We start from the raw sequence: 27378 nt of genomic DNA, 5'->3' as shown, positions 1-27378 counted from the left end.
CAGATGGATTAGAATGGTGATTGCACATGCTTATGTACAGGCTGGTCGCCCAGCTCCTGCTACTATTAAGGCCCATTCTACTCAGTCTGTTGGACCTTCTTGGGCGGCCCGCCGTGGTGCGACCCTTGAACAATTGTGCAAGGCGGCAACGTGGTCCTCAGTGAACACGTTCATAAGGTTCTATGCCTTCGATACTTCCGCCTCCCAGGATGCTTCCTTTGGACGCCGGGTTCTTGTGCCCGCTACAGTGCATCCCCTCCCATAAGGAACTGCTTTAGGACATCCCCGATGTTAATCCTTGTGGAGCCCAGTGTACCCCGCAGCAGAAATCGAGATTTATGGTAAGAACTTACCATTGTTAAATTTCTTTTTGTGAGGTACACTGGGCTCCACAAGGCGCCCACCCTGAAGCACTTGGCTTCTTTGGGTTGATATGACATTAGCCGCTGACACCCTCTCCTATGGTGAGTGTTGGGTGTATGTGGCTACTAATGCTTGTCGTCTCTTTTACCTGCTACTGCATTGGGCTAGTTAACAAAACTGAGGTCTTGTGCACGGAGGCGGCACTATGCATCTTGGGAAGAAGGTCAAAGCTTTGAGCCTGTTGGTGCCTCGGATCAAGATCCTACTCTACACCCCGATGTTAATCCTTGTGGAGCCCAGTGTACCTAGCAGAAAGAGAATTAACAACGGTAAGTTCTTAACATAAATCTCGTTTTTTCTCAGTTTTTACCCCAATTACTACTAGTTTTACCTAACATACTTTTAATGATGATAGATGTCAATAAATGCTGTTTTTACTAGTCAGAATGGGTACTAACTGAAATATTTTTTGTGAATACTCTTATTGACAATTATATTTTGTTAATTATAGTTTATTAAACTAATTCAAACTAGTACTGATAAAATGGGTCTGTTGGAAATAGTTTTGAGTAGTAAGAGCATGTTTAACTGAGTTGGGATTTTATAGTTGTGAGGGGAATTGACCCTGAACATTAATCTCTCTTTTGGCTTCTTTTAAACTTAAGGAATTTTTCTCTAAATCAGTAAGTAAAAAAATACATATTTGGTGTAGTTCATATAGGAAATCCTTCTAAATAGACTCCCTTAAATTAATAAATTAAGGGTGGTAGCAGTACTTTAGAAAAGCTGATTGGAAGTCAGTTGAAAGGATCTGTGGAAAGTGTAAAAGGAATACTAGTGTAGTTGTTAACAGCTCAACTGAGAAATAAAGTGCTAAGTGCTTGCATACTAAAGTGAGATTTTTTTAAAGCTTTTCTGTTTGGAATGAGATCACAGTTCTGTATTTCCTTCTTCCTGAAACCTGCTCGATTAAAGGACCTTTTAACACTCCATTATATATTGAGGAGACAAAATTGATTACAATATTGTACTACTGTATACAGTGTCTAAATCAATTCAGATATATGTCAGGCTGTGCACCAGAGTTATAAGAAAAAGCTGCTAACAGTATTGGTGTATAAAATGTTCCCTTATTCAGCGCGCACCACACATTTCCGGCACAGAACATAGTAATTTTTTGGGGAAAGGGAGTGACCATGCCTGCCAGATTTGGCCACATTCCCTTCAGTAGCTGGACCCTATGGCGGTCTCAACGGCTCTGAATATATACTCTGAATATATATATATATATCTATATATATATTTATATATATATCTATATATCTATATATATATATATATATATATATACTGTAAATACAACAAACAACAAATATAAACATTTGCTTATCTAGATATAGTTTAAGGGCCTCATTCAGACCTGGTCGCACGCAGGCTATTTTTTGCACTGCCGCTACCAGATAATCACCGCCTACAGGGGAGGGGTTAAGGGCTTTGCAGGGGTGCAATGGGCTGTGCAGTGAGCTGCACAAACAAAAGTTTATGCAGTTTCTGCACAGCCCAGGACTTGCTCAGATGCTGCGATGATCTGGGCCGGCTGTGACGTCAGCAACCCTCCTCCGGAACGGCTGGGCATGCCTGCGTTTCTCTGAACACTCCCAGAAAACGGTAAGTTTCCGCCCTGGAACGCCTTCTGCCTGTCAATCTTCTTGCGATCGCTGGTGCGATCGCTTTCTTCGTTAGCTTCGTCTCTGCCCGGCGCCCCCCCGGCGACGGCTAACGACACACCTGCGCATTGCGACCCATGTGTAGGCGCAGCACAGACCCGATCGCACGGCTGCAAAAAAATGCAGCATGCGATCGGGTCTGAATGACCCCCTAAGTCCCTTCAGGAGAGATGTGTGCTTCTAGATGTAGGGTTATATTTTTCAGTCTACAGTGTATCACAGATCTTACTTGTAAGCTACTTCAGAATTCACTATTGCATTTTGAAGACCTTTTGTACAATATATATATAGGGTCTCCAAAGTGCAACATATATCATATACAGTGCCGTAACTAGGCATTTTAGCGCTGTGTGCAAGAAACGACAGTGGCGCCCCCCCAAGTAAGATAGGGGCAGTGCGCGCCGTAGGCGCGTGAAAAATTTATAGGGGCGTGGCTTCACGGGGAAGGGGCGTGACCACAAAATAATAGCAATTCATACTACGGTGCACAGTAGTCTACATTATTCAAATTACGCTGCACAGTAGCGCCACTACACCAGGTAGAGCCCCTTTTATACATTACAGCAGACAGCGTCCCCCTTTTTACACATTACAGCAGACAGTCCCCCTTTTTACACATTGCGGCAGCCAGTCCCCCTTTTTACACATTGCGGCAGCCAGGCCCCCTTTTTACACATTGCGGCAGCCAGTCCCCCTTTTTACACATTGCGGCTGCCAGGCCCCCTCTTTACACATTGCGGCAGCCAGTCCCCCTTTTTACACATTGCGGCAGCCAGTCCCCCTTTTTACACATTGCGGCAGCCAGGCCCCCTTTTTACACATTGCGGCAGCCAGGCCCCCTTTTTACACATTGCGGCAGCCAGTCCCCCTCTTTACACATTGCGGCAGCCAGGCCCCCTTTTTGCAGCCAGTCCCCCTTTTTACACATTGCGGCAGCCATCCCCCTTTTTACACATTGCGGCAGACGGTGACCCCCTGAGAGAGAGAGAGAGAGAGAGAGAGGGAAAGAGAGTTATACTTACCATCTCCCTGCTGGCAGTCAGGCTCCTCGTGCAGCTCCCTCGGTGCAGGCAGTGAGGTGAGAAGGAGGAGGAGGGACGGGGAGCAGGGAGCCGCAGCAGCACTATGTCATTGTTAGTAAGCGCCACTGCAGCATCCCCCTCTCCTTCCGTATTGGCTGCCCGGCGCTGCTGTGGATGCTGGGATGGAGGAACCGCATCCCAGCATCCACAGCAGCGCCGGGCAGCCAATACAGAAGGAGAGGGGGATGCTGCAGCGGCGCTTACTACCAATGACATAGCGCTGCTGCGGCTCCCTGCTCCCCCTCCCTCCTCCTCCTTCTCCGCTGCCCGGCGCTGGTCCTCTTCTCCCTCCACAGCGCGGCGCACGGCGCACACAGCAGAGGCGGCATGTAATGAGTCAATTTGACTCATTACATGCCGCTGGCCATGCGCCCTCAGGGCAACTGCGCTGTGTGCCAAGCCCACTTGGCACACACGTAGTTACGGCCCTGATCATATACACAGTGTTTTTGTGGTGTCACTGAGGTTTGCCTATGCCATTTGGACATACTGGGGTTTATTTACTAAGATTCGTAATTTCCGAAAAAAGGTCAAAGTTCAATCACGAATGACATCGACAGTGTAAAACTGCAACTTTTTGAATGGATTACGACTAATTTACTAAGCTGTCGTATTCGTGTTTTTCTTTGCTTCCGATGTCGATGTCATTCGTGTTTTTTTACCTAATTTAACGGCAGTGATTAGCAAAACACTGCCGTTTTTTTTTACAATCAATCTCGGCCGGATTTGTGTGATCCGTGCTGGGTTTTTTTTTTTTTTTTTAAGTAAACAATGTAATTTTTTTAAAAAAAAATGCGTGGGGTCCCCCCTCCTAAGCATAACCAGCCTCGGGCTCTTTGAGCCGATCCTGGTTGCAGAAATATGTGGAAAAAAATGACAGGGGTTCCCCCATATTTAAGCAACCAGCATCGGGCTCTGCGCCTGGTCCTGGTCCCAAAAATACGGGGGACAAAAAGAGTAGGGGTCCCCCGTATTTTTAAAACCAGCACCGGGCTCCACTAGCTGGACAGATAATGCCACAGCCGGGGGTCACTTTTATACTGCGCCCTGCGGCCGTGGCATCAAAAATCCAACTAGTCACCCCTGGCCGGGGTACCCTGGGGGAGTGAGGACCCCTTCAATCAAGGGGTCCCCCCCCCCCAGCCACCCAAGGGCCAGGGGTGAAGCCCGAGGCTGTCCCCCCCCATCCAATGGGCTGCGGATGGGAGGGCTGATAGCCTTTGTTGAAAAATAAAAGATATTGTTTTTAGTAGCAGTACTACAAGTCCCAGCAAGCCTCCCCCGCATGCTGGTACTTGGAGAACCACAAGTACCAGCATGCGGCGGAAAAACTGGCCCGCTGGTACCTGTAGTACTATTACTAAAAAAATACCCAACAAAACACAAGACACACACACCGTGAAAGTATAATTTTATTAAATACATACACACATACATACATACTTACCTTAAGTTCCCACGCAGGTCGGTCCTCTTGTCCAGTAGAATCCAAGGGGTACCTGTTGAAAAAATTATACTCACGAGATCCAGTGGTCCAGGCTCCTCGGCAAATCCAGGGTTAATCCACGTACTTGAATAAACTAAAAAAACGCTGTCACGACCACGAACTGAAAGGTGACCCATGTTTGCACATGGGTCACCTTGCCCCGAATGCCAGAAACCCACTTTGCCTTCTGGATAAGTGGGTTTCTTCAGCCAATCAGGGAGTGCCACGTTGTAGCACTCTCCTGATCGGCTGTGTGCTCCTGTACTGAGTGACAGGCAGCACACGGCAGTGTTACAATGTAGCGCCTATGCGCTACATTGTAACCAATGATGGGAACTTTCTGCCCTGCGGTTGACCTAAAGTGACGTCACCGCTGACGTGGGAACTTAAGGTAAGTATGTATGTATGTGTGTATGTAATAAAATTATACTTTCACGGTGTGTGTGTCTTGTGTTTTTTTGGGTATTTTTTTAGTAATAGTACTACAGGTACCAGCGGGCCAGTTTTTCCGCCGCATGCTGGTACTTGTGGTTCTCCAAGTACCAGCATGCGGGGGAGGCTTGCTGGGACTTGTAGTACTGCTACTAAAAACAATATCTTTTATTTTTCAACAAAGGCTATCAGCCCTCCCATCCGCAGCCCATTGGATGGGGGGGGGACAGCCTCGGGCTTCACCCCTGGCCCTTGGGTGGCTGGGGGGGGGGGACCCCTTGATTGAAGGGGTCCTCACTCCCCCAGGGTACCCCGGCCAGGGGTGACTAGTTGGATTTTTGATGCCACGGCCGCAGGGCGCAGTATAAAAGTGACCCCCGGCTGTGGCATTATCTGTCCAGCTAGTGGAGCCCGGTGCTGGTTTTAAAAATACGGGGGACCCCTACTCTTTTTGTCCCCCGTATTTTTGGGACCAGGACCAGGCGCAGAGCCCGATGCTGGTTGCTTAAATATGGGGGAACCCCTGTCATTTTTTTCCCCATATTTCTGCAACCAGGATCGGCTCAAAGAGCCCGAGGCTGGTTATGCTTAGGAGGGGGGACCCCACGCAATTTTTTTTAACAACAAAAAACACTTTCCCACCCCTTCCCATTGATATACATGCACGGATCTCATGGATCCCTGCATGCATCTCAAATCACGAATAAATAAAGCAGGTCTGTTTTTTTTTAGGACTTTTTTGCGAATTGTAATTTTTCACAGCAGTGTTTTGTGTTTTTTTGCTTAGTAAATGACCGAGATTCGTATCTAAACAGGCGTAATTTGACCGATGGTGTATTCATTCGTAATTTTTTACCTGAACTAGCAAAAAATTACGAATGCCCTCATCACTGCCGTGATTAGTGTTTAGTAAATGACCGAGATTGACCGAGATGACACTTTGATGAAAAAACGGCATCTCGGTCAAAATCGGGAGCTTAGTAAATATACCCCACAGTTTTCTGCAGTCACACAGATTGGAACCTGTGGTGCTGAAATATTTTGCATGTTTTGATGGGATTGAACTGGATGAACCAGGGTAGATCCATGAGCATCCCTATGCGAAACATTTTTAACTTTACATAGCAAGATTATTAAAATGAATGATATTCATGGGGTGGAGAGGGCTCATGGGGGGAATTAATCACTGTTTAGTGCCACTGCAGAGGTTACAGTATGTTCCCCCTAAACAACATTCAGTTTTCTAAGTATATTGGGAATCATCTTATACTTTCAATAAAAAGATGTTTCATAAGACAGATAAGAGTGGATTAGATGACATGGGTATACTGTTTATTCAGTTTAGCCTATTGTACTGCTTGGGGTAAGGATTTAGAGCTGATTCACTTCCATAAAGTAATGCATTTATTCAGGGTTAAACATCCTGCTTTTATATAAACACAAGTTTTTTTGGGGTTTTTTTTTTAATAAAAGCATTTTTGTAATAACTTAAAGTATAAAGATTTCAAGTCAGAGATCAGAAGACAGATACCGTAAAGCAAATTGATGTTTATGACATGTACTGACAGTAAAGTCACTAATCCTGAACATCTGGTGTGTTAAGATAGTATGGTTCCTTCCTGTTAATTCTATCATCTCCTCATCCCCATACTACCTTAATGAATTTATTATTATCATCACTGCAAAGTTAAGTTGCTAATAAGTATGTGCAGAGGATTTCCCTCTGTATTAACCACTTAACCAGCTAATATTTTTTTCAAAAAATGCTCAGAAATTTTCTTTTTTTCTGAGATTGAAGTAGGTAGGTATTTAAAACATATCCAATATGATAGAAAAAGTAACTTTTTGAAAAAAAACCCCTAAACATTGATTTAAACATTGATAGGCCACTACTGTTTAACATATTTATTAATGACCTAGGAGTGGGTCTGGAAAGCATAGTGTGAATTTTTACAGATGATACTAAACTGTGTAGAGTAATTAATTCAGACAAGGATGTTGGGCAGACAAATGGAGAATAAGTTTCAATATAGAAAAATGTAAAGTTATGCACGTTGGTAATAAGAACAATAGGGCAGCCTATATATTAAATGGGGAAAATGTAGGGGAAACGGTAGTTGAAAAAGATTTGGGGGTGCTCATTGATAATAGACTTAGTAGCAGTACGCAATGTCAAAATGCAGCAACAAAAGCAAATAAGGTGTTGGCATGCATAAAACGGGGTATTGAGACAAGGATGAGAGTGTGAGCCTGCCACAGGACAAATCATTAGTATGGCCACACCTTGAATATTGTGTACAGTTCTGGGCACCACACTATAAAAAATATATATTGGAACTTGAAAGGGTTCAGAGTAGAGCCACTAAACTGATCAATGGATTAGAGCCACTGGATTATGAGGAAAGGCTTACTAAGTGTGATATGTTTACACTCATGTAACCACCCCTTTATCCGTGTTAGTATCCGCTAACACCAGATGGTTAGTATTATTAGTATGATGTGCCTCCACCTGAGCTATTATAATTTTGGGCTCGCTCAGGTAAGCCCAAACCTCCCTAGCCTTTATTATCCTTTCAGAACGAGACTATTGTGAGCAGGGAGTTATATTGTGTTGGTTAAGGCAGTATAATAAGTTATAATTATAAAGTAAATACCTTCCTCTTCTTTTCCAGGTCAGTCACGTCCTGCTGAACCCTTCGACGGTAAGTATAATTGTATGTTTCTGTCATATAGGTTCAACACAATAAGGGCTTTATTAATACTTACATCCATATAATTTATATAAGGTATAATGAGATAGACATACAGTTTTCGCTATACCATATACAAAAACATCTGCATGCAATACAAAAAAAGTAAATTATCAATAGACCAAAAAATGTAACTCTTGTGTAATAGAGGCTAATACCTGAATACCCGGGTATTCTAAGAATAAGTTACCAGTAACTCAAGCAACTCTTCTAACTGCAGTGTATATACGTTGGGGCCCTTAGTTATGTCACTACTAAAGAGAGTCAAATGAATTCCAGATGTGTCCGAGAATATAGTATGTATATATATATCTTGTAGATTCAATGTTCACTGTATTCCTTTAGGATTTAAATCAGCATAAGCAATTCCTTTTATTCCTAAATCAGGAAACATGTAGTTATATGGTAACTTACTATTTGTTACCATTACTCTGAGTCAATAGGTCGTATCCTGTATCCACTCTTGCTCTTTCTATAAGTATATTTTCTCTTGCTCCATTTCAATATAATAACTACAGCTGGGGTTATATTAGTTGTTGGATCAGATGCAGTAGAGAAATGTCAGACGGCTGCTATACAGTTCAACTGCTGACAACTTACTCCCCCAGCCTCTTACTGAGCAGAAATACTTAGTGGCCAAAAGTACCTATAGTATCTATTGTAAAAGATACTGCTATACTATCTTTCAACTGGGCTGTGCAGTTATCATCCTACTGCTGTCACTCCTAGGCGCGTGCTGTGTAAATGATGCTTGACGCCCAGATACCCTCCGGTTGTCGCGAGCGCTTTGGGTAGTGTTTGTAGTGTTATACACTATCCACGCTCTCTGACTATACTGATGTTAGTCTGTATTTTGATTATATGGTCGTCTGTGCGTATATAGTACTCACAAGTACAGCGGAGGCAGCGGTATGATATCTCCCTTCTCAGGAGGCTGCTCCGTCCCAGCTCCCCTCTCCAGAGGACTCGGCCGCTCATCCGTCACACGGAGACCTTGGCTGCCCAACGGTACGCTCATCCGTCACACGGAGACCTTGGCTGCCCAACGGTATAGCTCCTCCCTGGAGTCTCGTCTCGCTGTCTCGCTCCTCCCCACGTCTCTTCCCTTAATACTGGCGGCTTACACTGATATGTCTATGCCGCTGCTGACAGCGCTGCTTTGCGGCTCCGCCTCCACTCCTTTGCTCCCGAGTTAATTCCGGTCAGACACAGTGACGTCCGTCCTCTCCTAAATCACGCTCTCCTCTCCTCAGGCATCCGACCACAGCTCCAACCGAACAGCCTCTGCCCTCGCTCAGCCCCGGCAGTTTTATTTCTAACCTCCTCCTCGAATGCTCGTGCTCCTCCCGTGAGCCCAGGTATGGCAGTTAGGTCCCTCGTGAGCATATTTCTAGATCCTTCTATACTAGTGTTAGGTCCCTCGTGAGCATATTTCTAGATCCTTCTATACTAGTGTCCATATATTCTGATATAATACATACATATATTCACAGGCATTTCAAATAGTGCCTATATATATTTACAATATTATTACTATTGATCTTTATGCATATACATATATTCAGTCCAGTCCATATATGTGGGTTACACTCATAAAGAGGCGGCTGAGAGGGGACATTATTAATATTTACAAATACATAAAAGGGACAATACAAGGATCTATCAGGCAATTTGTTTATTGAAAAATCGCTACACAGGACACTTGGACACACTTGAGGTTAGAAGAGAGAACATTTTCGGACACAACGAAGGAAATGGTTCTTCACAGTAAGGGCAGTAAAAATGTGGAATGCTCTGCCACAGAATGTAGTAATGGTGGACTCAGTCACTGGGGGGGGGGGGAATTCAATTGTTTGAAAAGTCAGTTGGGTGTCTGTTTTTTCATATCTAACGGACAGGGAAAAACAGACATCCAACCGACTTTTCAAACAATTGAATATCCCCCAATATGTTTACAAATGGATTAGACACATTCCTAGCTGAAAGAAATGTCCACGGGTATATCATTTAAAAGAACAGAATTTTAGGAAGAGCATGAATTATAGTTGTTATTCAGGGGTAAATTTACTAAGATGGGAGTTCTATTTAAGATGGGATGGTGTCCATAGCAACCAATCAGATTCCAGGTATTATCTTCTAGAAGGTGCTAGATAAATGAGAAGTAGAATCTGATTGGTTGCTATGGGCAACATCCCATCTTAAATAGAACTCCCATCTTAGTAAATTTACCCCTTAGACTTCAAAACGTAACTTCATCTGGGTCATTATAGTTAAACTATAGTTACAGACAGATTAGTGTAAGAATTATAATACAGGTTGAACTCGATGGACATGTATTTTTTCAACCTCATTAACTATGTTATATAGTCAATATATCACACCATTGATGATTGGGCCATTGTGACATCGCGGCTTTACAGTACATTTTCTGGGTGGCTGCAACCATCGGGTGTACACAGGGAAGCTGAGGGCTGCTTCTTTTACATTTCCCCAGCAGTGATCGGCTGCACAGCTGGCTCTGGGGAAGGGATCAAGGACGCAAAGGAGCAGGTGTGTGTTTCTGACTGGTGGCATCTGATACCAGGCAAGTGGTTAAATGCTGGCACTCATGTTATATATTTTTATCAAGTTGTAATATGTTCCTATTTTTGGAATGCTCATTGAATATAATAAATTCAATGATCATTAAAAGAAAAAAGAAAAAAAGGTATTTAGAACATTACCTACTGTACTGACTTTATTTAACATTTTAGTTAATACAGGTACATGGATATTTTTTATATGCAAGTAGTATTTATTGTTTTTGCATACAAAGAAATTTTCTGTGTAAAAAGGCAAACAGTGAAATAAAAGAAACTGCATACTACTATACATGGGTATATCCAAAAACTGAAAAGGATACATAGTATAAATATATTCACTGTGTATCAATGTGGTCAAAAGTACACAGAATATCTAGCTTAACATAAAATATACATTTTAACACACAAATGAGAATAAAAGAAAAAGGTGGCAAAGAACCGATAAAGTAAGTAAATTAACCAAAAAAGAGGAAAGGAATATCAGAAGGGTTGGGGGGAGGGGGAGGGCGGAAAAGTCACCACCGGGGTTCCAATAAAGTACCTGTCTATGTTCAAGAAATCTGTTCTGAAGGGTGTACCAGAACGCTATTTGTATCTATTGGATTCACAGAAGTTCAGCCATGGGGACTAGATCTATGAATACTATAGTATTGAAATTTATCAGGAGAGGACATTATGATATCATCCATTGATCTATAGATCTCTAATCTTTGAAACCAGTCAACAAGTGTCGGTGGGGAAGCGAACACCCAGTAATGTCCATTTCATGGATATAGAAAAACAGCCAAGAAGCATCTGACTTAAAATTGCTCAGGGATGAGCGAAGATGCATATGTTGGTCAGTGTTGGAAACCCCTGATGTGCCCCACTTCCTGAGGACCCACTCCCTCCTCTAGGGATCAGGTTCCACACTTTGCACTTGAATTAAACATTATAAGTTTGTTACATTATACTGCACAGAACTATGGTGTATTCACCTTAGTCCAGTGGTTCTCAAACTCGGTCCTCCGGACCCCACACGGGTCACGTTTTCCATGTCACCCAGCAGGTGCACGGTGTATCACCAGCTGTCACATTTTAAAAATCTACAGGTGACCTGCAAAACATGAACCGTGTGGGGTACGGAGGACCGAGTTTGAGAACCTGTGCCTTAGTCCATTGCAGCTATTTATCTGGTACATTATCATGCATGTTCTACTAGAATGTACTATACATACTTATAAAGGGTCCCAGGTCATGCACTCTCTAATGGTTAGCCAAAGCCGCTGAGGTGGCTGGCCACACCCCTAAGAATGGGCCTCTATCACTGGCATTCCCGTGATGGGCCCTTCATGCCCCAGTCCAACACTGGTGTTAGTTGTAGTACAGTGCATGTGCAGCATGGAAATAATCAATAGATTCAGTCCGCATTCAGCCTTGCGAGCACCTCAGAATCAGCATTTCTCTTTGTTTTCTCTACACTTTTGTTTGAGATTTACTTGTTAAAATAAATATAAACTAGTGCTCTACATTTACTAAAACAGGTAAATGCTCTGCCTGTGAGACTTCTAAAAAAAACAACCTCTAGGTTTCTGTTTTAAAGTGTATCATGGCTGAAGGTATTGTACAGCAAAATATTTATACCCTAAGGATAAGTAGATTTCAAAATAAGCTCTCTCCGGAGTTTTCAGGTGGAGCGGTAAAAGGATTAGCCTATTAACCTGTTTCTCTAGTTCCAATATTACTACCAGAACCTGAACAGATCCTATTATAAAAAATATTTTACCCAATGATTGAAGCAGCTTTGGAAGTAATGGTCTTGCCAGGATTAATAAATATTGTATCATTTCTAACACTGAGCATACATTTTCTGCATTTTTCTGAAATGTCAGACATACAGTAACATTTGCGAACTTAAAACTAAAATGATGAGAAACTAAGGTGGAGATTTATCAAAGCATAGAGAGAGATACAGTTCTAACCAATCAGCTTCTCATTTTAAAAGCTGTGTTTTAAAAATGAAAGGAGCTCATTGATTGGTACTTTATCCCGCTCCACTTTATCTCTCTCCAAGGTTTGATAAATCTCCCCCTAAATTATACTTTTAATTATGGTTCAAACACTGTAAGCAAAGTTAAAGGGATATTACAACCAAAGAAGTAAAAACACATTTTAAATATTTCACACAGCACTTACTTTTGCTTTGCTGTATCTGCATTCCCGAATGAGCGAGCAGTCTGGTAGCACTGGTCTCTGGACTGGCACCCCCTCAGTCCTGAGGCATGTAACGTCATGGTGTCAAAGAACAAGCACCTGGGGATCAGAGCAGGGCAGGAAGATTCATACTGGACACATTCTAAGGACATTCTTAGCACTATTCTCTTTAGTGAGGTGCCTCTTCATGCACCCCACAAGATAGAAAAGGGTGTCATCATGTCAGAAACTATGCCACCCACTCAGCCTTGCAACACTGGTCACACAACCCTCATTATGGCCCTACATATAGTTACCCATGAATATCGGCAATGTTTCATTATAGAAGCTTAGGGGCCTACGTACAGATACATTTGTAGATGTACTGATGCATTTGTGTGCAAATATAATAAAATATGCCTGCATGAGAAAATACTGGATACATCTCAATTCAGTCCCTCTCTCGTGTGCCCTCTGGAATTCCAGATCTACCTGTATCAAATTGGTCCCCACCATGACCTTCTCATCTCCAACTCCCTAAATCTCCTAGCCATTACTGAAACCTGGATTTCCAACACTGACACCACTTCTCCCACAGCTCTCTCCTCTGAGGGCCCCACATTCACAATGGGGGTAGTGTTGGAGTCCTTCTATACTCATATACTCAGAGCCGTTGCGTTCTTTCTTTTCATTTGATGTTCATACTACTGTATATGCCTGTTCCAACCTGTTCACTATTGTTTAACATTTTCATAAATGATCTAGAAATAGGTCTTGAGAATACAGTGTCAATTTTTGCAGACAATACCAAACTGTGTAAGGTTATAAATTCGGAGGGGGATGCTAAGTCTCTACAGAACAACTTATTTAAATTGGAAACATGGGCAGCAAAATTGAGAATGCGATTCAATATAGACAAATGTAAGGTACAGTAATGCACTTTGGTAGCAAGAACAAAAATACTACCTACATACTATGGGGAGAAACTAGGGGATTCTACACAGGAAAAAGATTTAGGTGTTCACATAGATAACAAACTTAGCAGTAGTACCCAAAGTAGGAATGAAGCAAAGAAGGAAAACAAGGTATTAGCATGCATAAAGTGGGGAATTGATGCAAGGGATGAGAGTATTATACTCCCATTATATAAATCACTAGTGAGGCCACATCTCGAATGCTGTGCACAACTATGGGCACCATGCTACAAAAAGGATATCTTGGAACTAGAATAGGTTCAGAAAATGGCGACAAAATTGATTAAGGGGATGGAGACGCTAGGATAAAAGGAAAGGCTTGATAGGCTAGAAAAGTTTACACTGGAAAAAAAGGAGATTAAGAGGGGACATGATTAACATTTACAAATATATATGGGGTCAATACACAGAGCTAGCGGGGGATTTGTTTTTTGTAAGATCATCACAAAGGACACGTGGACACCCAGTTAGGTTAGAGTAGAGGAGATTTCGCACACAGAAATGGAGAGGTTTCTTCACAGTAACGACAATGGCCCTCATTCCGAGTTGTTAGCTCGCTAGCTGCTTTTAGCAGCATTGCACGCGCTAAGCCGCCGCCCTCTGGGAGTGTATCTTAGCATAGCAGAATTGCGAACAAAAGATTCGCAAAATTGCAAATAGAATTTCTTAGCAGTTTCCGAGTAGCTCGACACTTACTCTGCCACTGCGATCAGTTCAGTCAGTTTCGTTCCTGGTTTGACGTCACAAACACACCCAGCGTTCGCCCAGGCACTCCCCCGTTTCTCCAGCCACTCCCCCGTTTTTCCCAGAAACTGCAGCGTTTTTTCACACACACCCATAAAACGGCCAGTTTCCGCCCAGAAACACCCACTTCCTGTTAATCACACTCCGATCACCAGAACGAAGAAAATTCCTCGTAATGCCGTGAGTAAAATACCTAAGTTTTGAGTAAAATAACTAAGCGCATGCACTCTGCGAACATTGCGCATGCGCAGTAAGCGACTAATCGCAATATAGCGAAATTCGGCAACGAGCGAACAACTCGGAATGAGGGCCCATATGTATTTGGAATTACCTGCCTGAGAGAGTAGTAATGGCGGACTTGGTCATTACCTTTAAGAATGGGCTAGATAAATTCCTAATGGATGAGGATATACAGGGTTATGCTGGGTAAATCATGTACTTTAGTAATGAAATAAAATAATAAAAAAAAAAAGATTAATTGACATAACGGTTCAAATTAGTCTTAAAAATATTACAGTGTAGGAGTAGGAGATAACTAACAGGTTGAACTCGATAGACAAATTGTCTTTTTTCAACCCCAGAAACTGTTACTATGTTACCTTTGAGTGGCTTTAAGTTATCATTCACTTGGCCCTACCTCTAAATTCATTGACAACTTTGCTTCCTGACTCATCCACTTCCTCTTTTCAGATCTTCATTCCATCATCTTAGGTGACTTCAATATCCCTATTGATATCCCTACAGTATCCTCTGCCTCTAAACTCCTTACTCTCAGATTTATTATTTGGTCTCTCCCAATAGACCTGCTCACCCTCACATGTGAGTAGGCACTCAATTGATCTGGTCACTGTTGTGATATTTCTGATTACATAAATCCCCCAGTCCCTGATTCTGATCATCATTTCTCTTCTGCCCCAAATAAGCCACTTCCCTAAACGCTGCCTTGCTTACTTCTGTTCTTGACTCTGTTGCACCGGTGATCACTACTCACCCTCATAGAGCCACCCCTCAATCCTGGCATTCCAAATGTATCAGATACCTGCAAAGGTGTTCATAAAAACCCCAAGCGACAGATAAGTAAATCATGCTCTAAGGCGGACTTACTTTATTTCAAATTTATGCTCATCCTATAGTGCTGCACTCTCCCTCACTAAACAGTTGTATTTCAAGAACCCGATCTCCTCTCAGTATTCAAACCCCTTCTTTTTGACACTTTAAATCCCTATGCAGCACCCTCCACTTCCTCACCTACCCTCCCCACTATCTGCCCTTGTTTTTGGTACCCACTTCACATCTAAAATTGACTACATACAGTACATCAGGACATCACATCCCACCAAACCATCAGCACCCCCCTCCTGTGAAATCTGATTCACTTGCAGGAACAAAAGCAATGCTTTAAATGTACAACTGTTCAGGCTGTGTGTTGGTTAAAACCTCTATGAAATACGTACACATTGCGTAAGCACACAGTCACGCTGTAAGCACAAAATAGCTACACATGCGGCCTATACACTTTAACTCCTAACAGGAAAGGAAATGCGACACCAATTGTATATAAAATGTTGGGATCCAACCCACCAACATATATTTACTCAAAAGGGGGTTACAACAATAATACAATCACATAAGAGAAGAGGCTACAATCAATGGATACATAAGCTTGTTCGCCTGCGCAACCCGGATTCCGGTCCTCAGTCAATCTGAATAGATGACCTTCAGAGAAAGAGAGTGAGGCCAGCCAGGAGGCTTGGTTTTATACAATGGTCCAAAGCATGAAACAAAGGAAACTGTAATCTCTTCATCCATAGGTTAAAGGGCTGGTCATTTACAGTACATGAGGGGTTATAGGTTGGTTTGAATAGGTGGGCGATGCCTGGTCCAGGTGCACTTGCAGATGTCTTCCACTGGGTTCCCTCCGAATATTAAGAGTACAGTACATACAGCGTGCTACTTTCTGCAAACTGCCATCGGAATATTGCCCTTGAAATACTGTGCAGCTGGATACCAAACACCACCTCCTAACCTAATTCTGTCCCCTCATATCCTATAAAGTTGAATATCTCTATTGTTCCCTTTCCAAAGTAAATGTAACTTGCTGGTGTGGTGTGTGTGGGCTATGTGTAAATTATGTACTATGTGGATTAAATATGAGTTATGTCTTTGTGGCTTTTCCATGCGAATGCATATGCTACCGTAATTACTCATACCACGCGCTAACATGCACGACCGCGTGAGCGATTATATGTAACTTGCAAGTATGAGCACGCACGGCAGCACAAGCATGCACATGGAGGCCATCTGTGTGGTGTTTGTACGTGATGCATGTGCCTATAATATTTTCGACTTCGACAGTCCATCCTTTGGCAGTCAACAATAACTGCCACATATTACTAATAAACTGAAAATATTTACACGTACATTATATACAAAAGTTCAAATATATATTTATATCCGGGGAAGATTTGTAGGTGGGAAATGTATATCCTAGTGGGACAGAAAAAGCATGTATGTATGAATTAATGTTTGAGGGGCATGTATCATCGTGCCGTATATGTTCTATATTGCGAAGTATACATTAACTCCTCATCCCGTATTAAGGGTCTGTAAATGGGCAAACAAACACTACTGAGCTCTTTCCAGGCGAAGGCCATTAGCCCTCACCTTTCCGGCTTCTTATACCAACAAATGGGGAGCACATTTATCTGATGATACATGGAGGGGAAATGTATGTGCATGCTACTATATGTAGATATCATTTATCGACTATGTGTGCCATTACCTGAAGATTGCAGAGATGAGGGTAAGACACATAAAAATACATTCACAGAAATTTTGGGTATGGTTGACGTCTTTTCCGGTCGGTTGTATCTGAGTAGAGGGGGAAACAGAGAGAAATGGTGAAAGAAACAGGCCATAAAATTAATTTGCATTCCTTATCATAACGCTGTTTCTACAGATGGGTCATAAATCAAATCCGCTGCTGTAACAACGCCCTCGCTCCTTAGTCTCATCAAATTTGTGCTGTGCTTGCGCCGTGTCAGAATTCGAACACATCTGAATATCAAACCAATAATTATGACGACACCTAGGATACAAAGGAGAAACTTTCCCACACTCGCAATTACATTCTGCGCCCAGTCTCCTAATTCAGAAAACCATTTGAGTGGGTTCAACCATGAGGCCCAGCCGGTCAATTCATTACCCACAGCCGTCAAGGTTAGGTTGTGTTTCCTCCTGAACTCCCACTTTAACTGCAAGATCTCGTCCATCTTTTGATCGATGATCTCCGTGGGGTCGTCAGTGCTATTCGTAATATACGTACAGCCCTTCACACCATATTGAGTTGCCAGAGTGACACAGTACCCACCTGTCACAGCCGTAACATAATTAAGGACCATCCTGAGCTGGATCAGCTCCTTCTTGTAGGCTTATAACTCCCTGCCCGTATACCTGAAGGTGTCATCATACATCTCAGTGATATTATCTATCAATTTTGCTAGCGTATGGATATACCTATAGTTTATAGTTCCTCTGGCAGTATGGGTGATGTCTAATGCGAGAAGGAACTGAATCCCGGTGGATTCATGGATCAAATCAGAGGCTGCGTGCTCTGTCCTATCTATGAGGTGTCTCTTGATGATGTGTTCATAATGGGTATGAGTATAAGTATAAGGAGTCTGAGCGTTGCGGTGAATGTCTTTCACTTTTTCGTGGGTTATGGTCATGACCTCTGGTAGTACTCTCCCAATATAGCACATCCCTTCAGAGCTCGGAGTAAGCCACTTGTACGCTTTCCTCCCACATATGAAATATGCATCATCTGGGAGAACATAAGGGACAAAATGTAACAACACCATATCACATATCTTCCTTATAAAGAAACCAATCCCTAGTTCTCTCATTTGCTCAGTACAAGTATCGGGCTGGATGATGTGGGCACAATACCCCTGCAATACTTTTCCAACCCACATGGTTTTGATCCCACGTGTATACCTGTACCGAAAATACCTCTCACTTGTGGCTATCTTAGGTACAAGTTCAGAGTTGATGGGAATATTATCAGCTCTGTGTGAAAAGGTCATTGTCTGGTTATTCCATGTCACCTTCCAATTTCCTGGTTTCCAGAAATTGGACACATTAAAGCATAATAGTGACCTATCTACGTGATACTGGTGGAGCTACAAGCTAGGGGGCCTAGATATATTGAATTTCTTGTCCACCGGTCTCGATAAAGGAATTGGCACTAATCCCGACTTACTCTGTCCTTGAGGTACCTGTGAGCACAGCCAGCATTCAGTTTGGTTTAAGACCGTACCCACTAATGAGTGGTAATCACTCAAAGGATGTCGGCCAATGTCAATATTACTATTTGACTGACATCTCTGGATGCACCCATCTTCGACTATGTTTTCGCAATATACATATACAATATTCGTCAGACAATAACCCTTCACAGTGCCTCCGAGCTCCGTGACTACCAGATCGCTTACTGATACCAGCCTTTACTAGAGTGATGTGCTGCTCCTGAGATCCTACCAATCCGTACTCGCCATCAGGACCCATTCCAGATCCTTACTCGACGTCTCTGGGACCTTCAAAAAACAGATTGTCCTGATCAAAAACTGAGTCACCGGAAAAACCCGAAACACAGTCTCTTGAGGTAGATCCATTTCGTTAAGGAGCAAAAAAGGAAAAATAAGAAGGGAAATAAAAAGAAAAATGCAGGGGGGGGGGGGGAAGAAAAATGGTACGACAATCGTCTTTGATTTTGTTGTTCTCCGCGCTCAGGTGCCGTTCAACAGTCCTGCCTCTCAGCTTTCCTGGAACAAATTCTCTAGTGATACAAGGTTCTCTTCACCTTGTTCTTTGTCACGAGTTTTCTCCGGGACAGCAACCTTCAGGCAGTGGGACGAGTGGACCCAAGTCTCTCTCTCGGCAACCTTTAGTGCTGTCGTGCTGGTCAACAAAACTTGATACGGTCCTTCCCACCTGTCTACGAGGCAACTTGAGCGTAACATTTTTTGAATCATCACATAATCCCCAGGTTCAATGTCTTGACAATTGCTGCTTGGTAGGTCAGGAATCAACAGTTTTAGATTCCTTTGCTGATTTCTCAATTGCTTGCACAGTTATTTCGTTATTGCACTTCAAATCATCCTGGTGGTCTATCATTACATGAGGTTGTCGACCAAAAAGAACTTCGAAGGGTGATAAGTTAAGCGGTGACCTGAGAGTGGTTCTGATGCTGTATAACACTAATGGTAAGGCTTCTGGCCACAACAATCCAGTTTCAGCCATCACTTTGCTCATCTTATTCTTAATAGTGCTGTTCATTCTCTCCACCTTTGCACTTGCCTGTGGCCGGTATGGAGTATGCAGCTTGCTATTAATACCCATCAGTTTGCACATGACCTGAAAGACTTCACCTGTAAAATGGGTACCCCTATCACTTTCAATCATTCTAGGGATACCATATCTTGCAAACAAATTCCTGCACGATTTTCTTTGCAGTGAACACAGCAGTATTTGTGGCAGCGGGGAATGCTTCTACCCAGTTTGAAAAGATATCGGTACAAACTAACACATATTTCAAATTCCTACAGGGTGGTAACTGTATGAAGTCGATTTGTATTACCTGAAAAGGTCCGTCTGTAGGAGGGCTATGGGATGGCTCTGTTGGTATTGCCTTACCAATATTCTTCCTCAAGCAAGTAAGACATGCCATTGCTTTCTTACCTGCATGAGAAGAGAATCCTGGTGCACTCCAGTAGGCTCTTACCAGTTTGCACATATCTTCCCTACCTAGATGAGTCAGACCATGTGCCGACTCAGCTAGGCTTGGGAGATATGCCCCAAGGGCCACTGGCTTACCGTGTCCATCTGTCCAAAGTCCTGCGGACTACTGACCATATCCCTTAGCCTTCCAGACTGCCTTTTCCTGTAGGGAACACAAATTTTGCATTTCGATTAACTGTTGCATGTTAACTGTGTTAAATGTCATCAGTGATGTGATGTTAGTTCGTGTGGTAGTGCTTGCTGCTGATTTTGCAGCTTTGTCTGCCCGGCTGTTACCAAGTGAAATTGGGTCTTGGTTGTAAGTGTGTGCTTTACACTTGATAAGAGCCACTCTGTCTGGTTCCTGTATTGCTGTCAAAAGCCTTTTGATGTAAGACACATGCGCTACAGGTGTGCCAGATGACGTCATGAAATTTCTGAGGTGCCACAGGGCCCCAAAATCATGCACCACTCCGAAGGCGTACCTAGAATCCGTGTATATATTAGCTGACTTACCCTTTGCCAACTCACATGCTCTGGTCAGTGCTACCAGCTCAGTGACTTGTGCTGAGTGTGGTGGGCCAAGGGGTTCAGCTTCTATAATACCTTTGTCATCTACAACTGTGTATCCGGTGCACAGGTCTCCCGATTCCATCTGTCTGTGGCAACTACCATCAGTGTAGAAGGTAAAGTCTACTCTTTCCAGTGGGTTGTCACTGATGTCAGGTCTCGCAGTGAAAGTTTGGTTCAAGTATTCCATACAATCATGCGTATCAGTATGTGCACTAAATCCTCCTTCACCATCGTTCACATCCTCCACCCTTTGTGCATGACCAGGCACACTTGGCAAGTAAGTTGCAGGATTTAGTGAGCTGCACCTCTTAATGGTGATGTTTACAGGGGCCATCAGTGATAATTCCCACCTTGTAAACCGAGCGGATGAGACATGTCTGGTTTTGGCGGATGTTTAGCAAGGCTGATACTGCATGGGGTGTATGGATGGTCAAGTCGTGTCCTAACACTACGTCCTCGCTCTTACCTACTAGGAGAGCTATGGCTGCAACACTTCGCAAGCAAGTGGGGAGAGACCGTGCTACAGTGTCCAACTGTGCACTGTAGTAGGCTACCGGTCTGCTGGCATCACCATGTTTCTGTGTTAAGACTCCTGCTGCGCACCCAGCATTTTCAGTACCGTATAATTCAAAGGGCTTCTCATAATCTGGCATACCTAGTGCTGGTGCCTGTGACAAGCACTGTTTTAGTCTCTCAAATGCCAGTTTGGACTCATCTGTGTGAGAGACCCATTCTGGTTTATTTGAGGAGACCATTTCTTGCAGTGGTAGTGCCAGTATAGAGAACCCTGGAATCCAGTTCTGACAGTACCCACACATTCTAAGAAAAGTGCGGATCTGTTGCTGAGTTTGTGGCAGAGTCATGTCGTGGATGGCCTGTATTCGGTCAGTGGTCAGGTGCCTAAGTCCCTGCGTCAAGCAATGCCCCAAGTATTTACCCTTAGTCTGACACAACTGCAATTTATCCTTTGAAACCTTGTGTCCTGTCTGGGAGAGATGAAACAGAAGCTGTTTAGTGTCTGTCAAGGATGACTCGAATGAGTCAGAGCACAACAACAAGTCATCAACATACTGTATTAGCACTGACCCACTCTTAGGTTGAAAAGATTGCAAACAGTCATGTAAGACCTGGGAGAAAATACTTGGGCTGTCAATGAAACCTTGGGGGAGATGAGTCCAGGTGTACTGTACTCCCCTGTAAGTGAAGGCAAAGAGGTATTGGCTGTCAGTGTGGAGAGGGACAGAAAAGAAAGCAGAGCAGAGATCAATGACAGTGAAGAATTTTGAGGTTGAGGGAATCTGCATTAGGATGACAGCTGGATTGGGTACTATGGGGAATTGACTCTCAACTATCTTGTTTATCCCCCTTAGATCCTGCACTAGCCGATAACCCCTCCCCCCACTCTTTTTCACAGGGAAGATGGGACTATTGGCTGTGCTGGATGTCCTGACTAGGATGCCCTGCTGTAGCAGCCGTTCTATGACGGGGTACACTCCTAATTCTACCTCTGGCTTCAGAGGATAATGGGGAATTTTTGGAGCTATTCTGCCATCTTTTACTTGTACTGCTACTGGGGCTACATTCGCCATCAATTCAGTGTCCTGTCCATCTTTGGTCCAAAGGGAACCCGGTATTTGCGAGATCATTTCCTCTACCTATGATGGACACGTGTCCATAACAGTAGAGTGCAGCATTAGCCTTTGAGGGGTGTCTAATATATCTTGCACCTCCTGTGCATGGTTCTCAGGTATATCTAAGAATACACCCTCAGGGGTACAGTATATGACACACCGCATCTTACACAACAGATCTCTGCCAAGTAGATTAGTTGGAGCCAATGCAGCCAGCAGAAAGGAATGTTTGGTTTGCAAAGGCCCTATCGTATCCTCTGCAGGTCTACTCAAAGGGTATTGTTGTACCTTTCCTGTTACTCCCATTGCCGAAATCATTTTTTTCATGGCCGTTACACCTGTGGTGGAGTTTAACACTGATCTGGCCGCCACTGTATCTACAAGAAAAGGTAATGATACACCAGCTACATCAACCATGACCTCAGGTTCACTACCAAGGCCAGCAATCAATTTCACTGGCTGCAGACTACAGGTGTGGCCTAACCTCTATTGTGTAGTGGGACCCTCCCTCCGGGCATTGGCAGCTACCATATGTGCGGGGGATAACTGTGAGTTTTCAGGGGCCTGCCAGTCCCTCCTGGGTGGGTACCTCCTTGTTTCCCCTCTATGCGGCTCATAATCTCTTCTATTTACTCCCTGGTCCCAACTATGGGGGTAATTCCAAGTTGATCGCAGCAGGATTTTTGATAGCAATTGGGCAAGACCATGTGCACTGCAGATATAACATGTGAAGAGAGAGTTAGATTTGGGTGTGGTGAGTTCAATCTGCAATCTAAATTGCAGTGTAAAAATAAAGCAGCCAGTATTTACCCTGCACAGAAATAAAATAACCCACCCAAATCTAACTCTTTCTGCACATGTTATATCTGCCTCCCCTGCAGTGTACATGGTTTTGCCCAATTGCTATCAAAAATCCTGCTGCAATCAACTTGGAATTACCCCCTATGTGTATTGTAGCATGGTTCGTATTCAGGGCTAGGGGGTCTATTTTTAGTATGCGTCCCATTATTCCTACAATCCCTGGCTACGTGCCCTTCCCTCCTGCAATTAAAACATGTTACCATCCTTTTCCAATCGTCTGGGGTCTGGGGTTTAGGCTGATGGGGCTTTCCTGTAAGAGCCTGTATACTTACTATCATCAGCTTATCCCCTTGTGACTCCCTGTGCTTACTGATGTTACGATCATGCTCGATAGCGGACTCTCTTAGCGCAGCCACCAAGATATCTCTCCAATTTGGTTTGCACCCTTGTTCTCAGTGCCTCCTTTAATCCATCCATTAATACAGAGACAGCTACCTCCCTGTGGTTGGCATTCTCCTTAATATCCTCTATTCCAGTGTATCTAGCCATTTCCTGCAGTGCTCTCTGGAAATACTCCGATGCCATTTCACTGTCCTTCTGTCTTATGGAGAAGATTTTGTTCCATTTAACAACAGTAGGAAAATACACTCCTAATTGCAGGCTGATTTGCTTTACGTTCTCCTGGTTGTACTCATCAGTGAGAGGCACTTCTACATCTAATTTACAATCAGTTATGAATTTTTGGATGTCAGTGTTTGAGGGTAAACTTGCTCGTAGCACTGTTCGCCAATCTTTATTGGTGGGCTCATGGGCATTGCCCAATTCTTTAATGAATTTCTGACATCCGACTAGATCTTTTCTGGGATCAGGGAATTCTGACATTATTGATTTCAGTTCTGGGGGGTATATTTACTAAGCTCCCGATTTTGACCGATTTGGTGTTTTTTCTTCAAAGTGTCATCTCGGGAATTTACTAAGATCAAATCTCGGCAGTGATCGTATTTTTTTGGAAGTCAAAGTAAAAAAATACGAATGAATACACGATCGGTCAAACGCGGCTGTTTAGTTATACAACTCGGTAATCTCTACCGTGAAAGTGCATTGGCAGCCGTGAAAAAAAGCGAATCGTAAAAAAAGGCTGGAAAAAAATAGACCTGCTTTTGAGAAGCGTGTTTACATGTGTTTACAATTCTACATTAATCACACCTTCATTTTTAGTCTTTTAAAAGGGAAACAAGCACATTTTTAACATCTCTCACTCTGAAATGGCTGTTGCCGTGTGTAGTATTGTTTTTTTTTTTTGCCTGTGGGATACCTGAGAGTGCTCCAGCAGGCTACAATAAACCAGGGCCACGAAACTGACCATGGTCAGCAGGTTGTCAGGTTCCGCGGAGGCTGCGCAGGGCTCGGTTTTTTAGGGGGCGTTTAAACTTTAACGCATTGGTCGATGACCAGCTCATACAGATGTTCTGGCTACATACAAACATCGTTTCCCGTCTGTACTGGACCTAGACCCTGAGAAAGCACGCTCTCGCTCTGTCTCAGGCCTGGACAAACTCCTGGCTGTGTTGCACTTTATGGCTACTGTCAGCTTTCACGCTGTGACTGGCGATGTAATTTCTATCTCACAGGCCACCTTTTCTAAATTTTAAAATCAGGTAAGTTAACACATACATACTCCTCTATGTCTAAGTTGTGCTTCTGTTATGTAATATAACACAGTATTGTATTTTAAACACTTCATGACACTCACCTTATATTTTGAAATGTCCACTCAGGTTTGGGATGCTTTGTATCCACACATAGATGCCTCTATCTGCTTCCCTACCCAGGAGTCGTAGTGGCATGCAGTCAGGGTATCTTTCTATGAGCTTGCAGGCATACACAATGTGCTGGGTGCCATAGATTGCACACATGAAGTAAACAGTAGAGATGAGCGGGTTCGGTTCCTCGGAATCCGAACCCGCCCGAACTTCATGTTTTTTTTCACGGGTCCGAGCGACTCGGATCTTCCCGCCTTGCTCGGTTAACCCGAGCGCGCCCGAACGTCATCATGACGCTGTCGGATTCTCGCGAGGCTCGGATTCTATCGCGAGACTCGGATTCTATATAAGGAGCCGCGCGTCGCCGCCATTTTCACACGTGCATTGAGATTGATAGGGAGAGGACGTGGCTGGCGTCCTCTCCATTTAGATTAGAAGAGAGAGAGTGAGATTGATTTGAGACAGAGACACTTGATTTACTGGAGCTTAGGAGTACTGTAGAGAGTGCAGAGTTTAGTAGTGACTGACCACAGTGACCACCAGACAGTGCAGTTTTATTTAATATAATCCGTTCTCTGCCTGAAAAAAACGATACACAGTGACTCAGTCACATACCATATCTGTGTGCACTGCTCAGCCCAGTGTGCTGCATCATCTATGTATATATCTGACTGTGCTCACACAGCTTATAATTGTGGGGGAGACTGGGGAGCAGTGCCAGTTATAGGTTATAGCAGGAGCCAGGAGTACATATTATTAAAATTAAACAGTGCACACTTTTGCTGCAGGAGTGCCACTGCCAGTGTGACTGACCAGTGACCTGACCACACTGACCACCAGTATAGTTAGTAGTATACTATATTGTGATTGCCTGAAAAAGTTAAACACTCGTCGTGTGACTTGTGTGGTGTTTTTTTTTTTATTCTATAAAAAACTCATTCTGCTGACAGACAGTGTCCAGCAGGTCCGTCATTATATAATATATACCTGTCCGGCTGCAGTAGTGATATATATATATTTTTTATATCATTATTTATCATCCAGTCGCAGCAGACACAGTACGGTAGTTCACGGCTGTAGCTACCTCTGTGTCGGCACTCGGCAGTCCATCCATAATTGTATACCACCTACCCGTGGTTTTTTTTTCTTTCTTCTTTATACATACATACTACATCTCATTATCAACCAGTCTATATTAGCAGCAGACACAGTACAGTAGTCCACGGCTGTAGCTACCTCTGTGTCGGCACTCGGCAGTCCGTCCATAATTGTATACCACCTACCCGTGTTTTTTTTTTCTTTCTTCTTTATACATACATACTACATCTCTTTATCAACCAGTCTATATTAGCAGCAGACACAGTACAGTAGTCCACGGCTGTAGCTACCTCTGTGTCGGCACTCGGCAGTCCATCCATAATTGTATACCACCTACCCGTGGTTTTTTTTTCTTTCTTCTTTATACATACATACTACATCTCATTATCAACCAGTCTATATTAGCAGCAGACACAGTACAGTACGGTAGTCCACGGCTGTAGCTACCTCTGTGTCGGCACTCGGCAGTCCGTCCATAATTGTATACCACCTACCCGTGGTTTTTTTTTCTTTCTTCTTTATACATACATACTACATCTCTTTATCAACCAGTCTATATTAGCAGCAGACACAGTACAGTAGTCCACGGCTGTAGCTACCTCTGTGTCGGCACTCGGCAGTCCATCCATAATTGTATACCACCTACCCGTGGTTTTTTCTTTCTTTCTTCTTTATACATACATACTACATCTCTTTATCAACCAGTCTATATTAGCAGCAGACACAGTACAGTAGTCCACGGCTGTAGCTACCTCTGTGTCGGCACTCAGCAGTCCATCCATAATTGTATACCACCTACCCGTGGTTTTTTTTTCTTTCTTCTTTATACATACATACTACATCTCTTTATTAACCAGTCTATATTAGCAGCAGACACAGTACAGTAGTCCACGGCTGTAGCTACCTCTGTGTCGGCACTCGGCAGTCCATCCATAATTGTATACCACCTACCCGTGGTTTTTTTTTCTTTCTTCTTTATACATACATACTACATCTCTTTATCAACCAGTCTATATTAGCAGCAGACACAGTACAGTACGGTAGTCCACGGCTGTAGCTACCTCTGTGTCGGCACTCGGCAGTCCGTCCATAATTGTATACCACCTACCCGTGGTTTTTTTTTCTTTCTTCTTTATACATACATACTACATCTCTTTATCAACCAGTCTATATTAGCAGCAGACACAGTACAGTACGGTAGTCCACGGCTGTAGCTACCTCTGTGTCGGCACTCGGCAGTCCGTCCATAATTGTATACCACCTACCCGTGGTTTTTTTTCTTTCTTCTTTATACATACATACTACATCTCTTTATTAACCAGTCTATATTAGCAGCAGACACAGTACAGTAGTCCACGGCTGTAGCTACCTCTGTGTCGGCACTCGGCAGTCCATCCATAATTGTATACTAGTATCCATCCA

General features: G+C 43.4%; 1 long non-coding RNA gene across 1 annotated transcript in view; it reads left to right on the top strand.

Annotated features, from left to right (window-relative positions):
* The window catches only part of LOC134888449 (uncharacterized), a 239263-nt gene extending 230071 nt beyond the window's left edge, over nucleotides 1-9192 (top strand). Inside the window, exons 2-3 of the long non-coding RNA XR_010171150.1 lie at nucleotides 7763-7792; nucleotides 9094-9192. This is a non-coding gene — a long non-coding RNA (uncharacterized LOC134888449). The remainder of the gene's footprint in view (nucleotides 1-7762; nucleotides 7793-9093) is intronic.
* Nucleotides 9193-27378: the final 18186 nt, after the last annotated feature.

This window comes from Pseudophryne corroboree, chromosome 1 (genome assembly GCF_028390025.1).
Source record: "Pseudophryne corroboree isolate aPseCor3 chromosome 1, aPseCor3.hap2, whole genome shotgun sequence".
Taxonomy (NCBI): domain Eukaryota; kingdom Metazoa; phylum Chordata; class Amphibia; order Anura; family Myobatrachidae; genus Pseudophryne; species Pseudophryne corroboree.
This window is presented reverse-complemented; position numbering and strand designations above follow the sequence as displayed.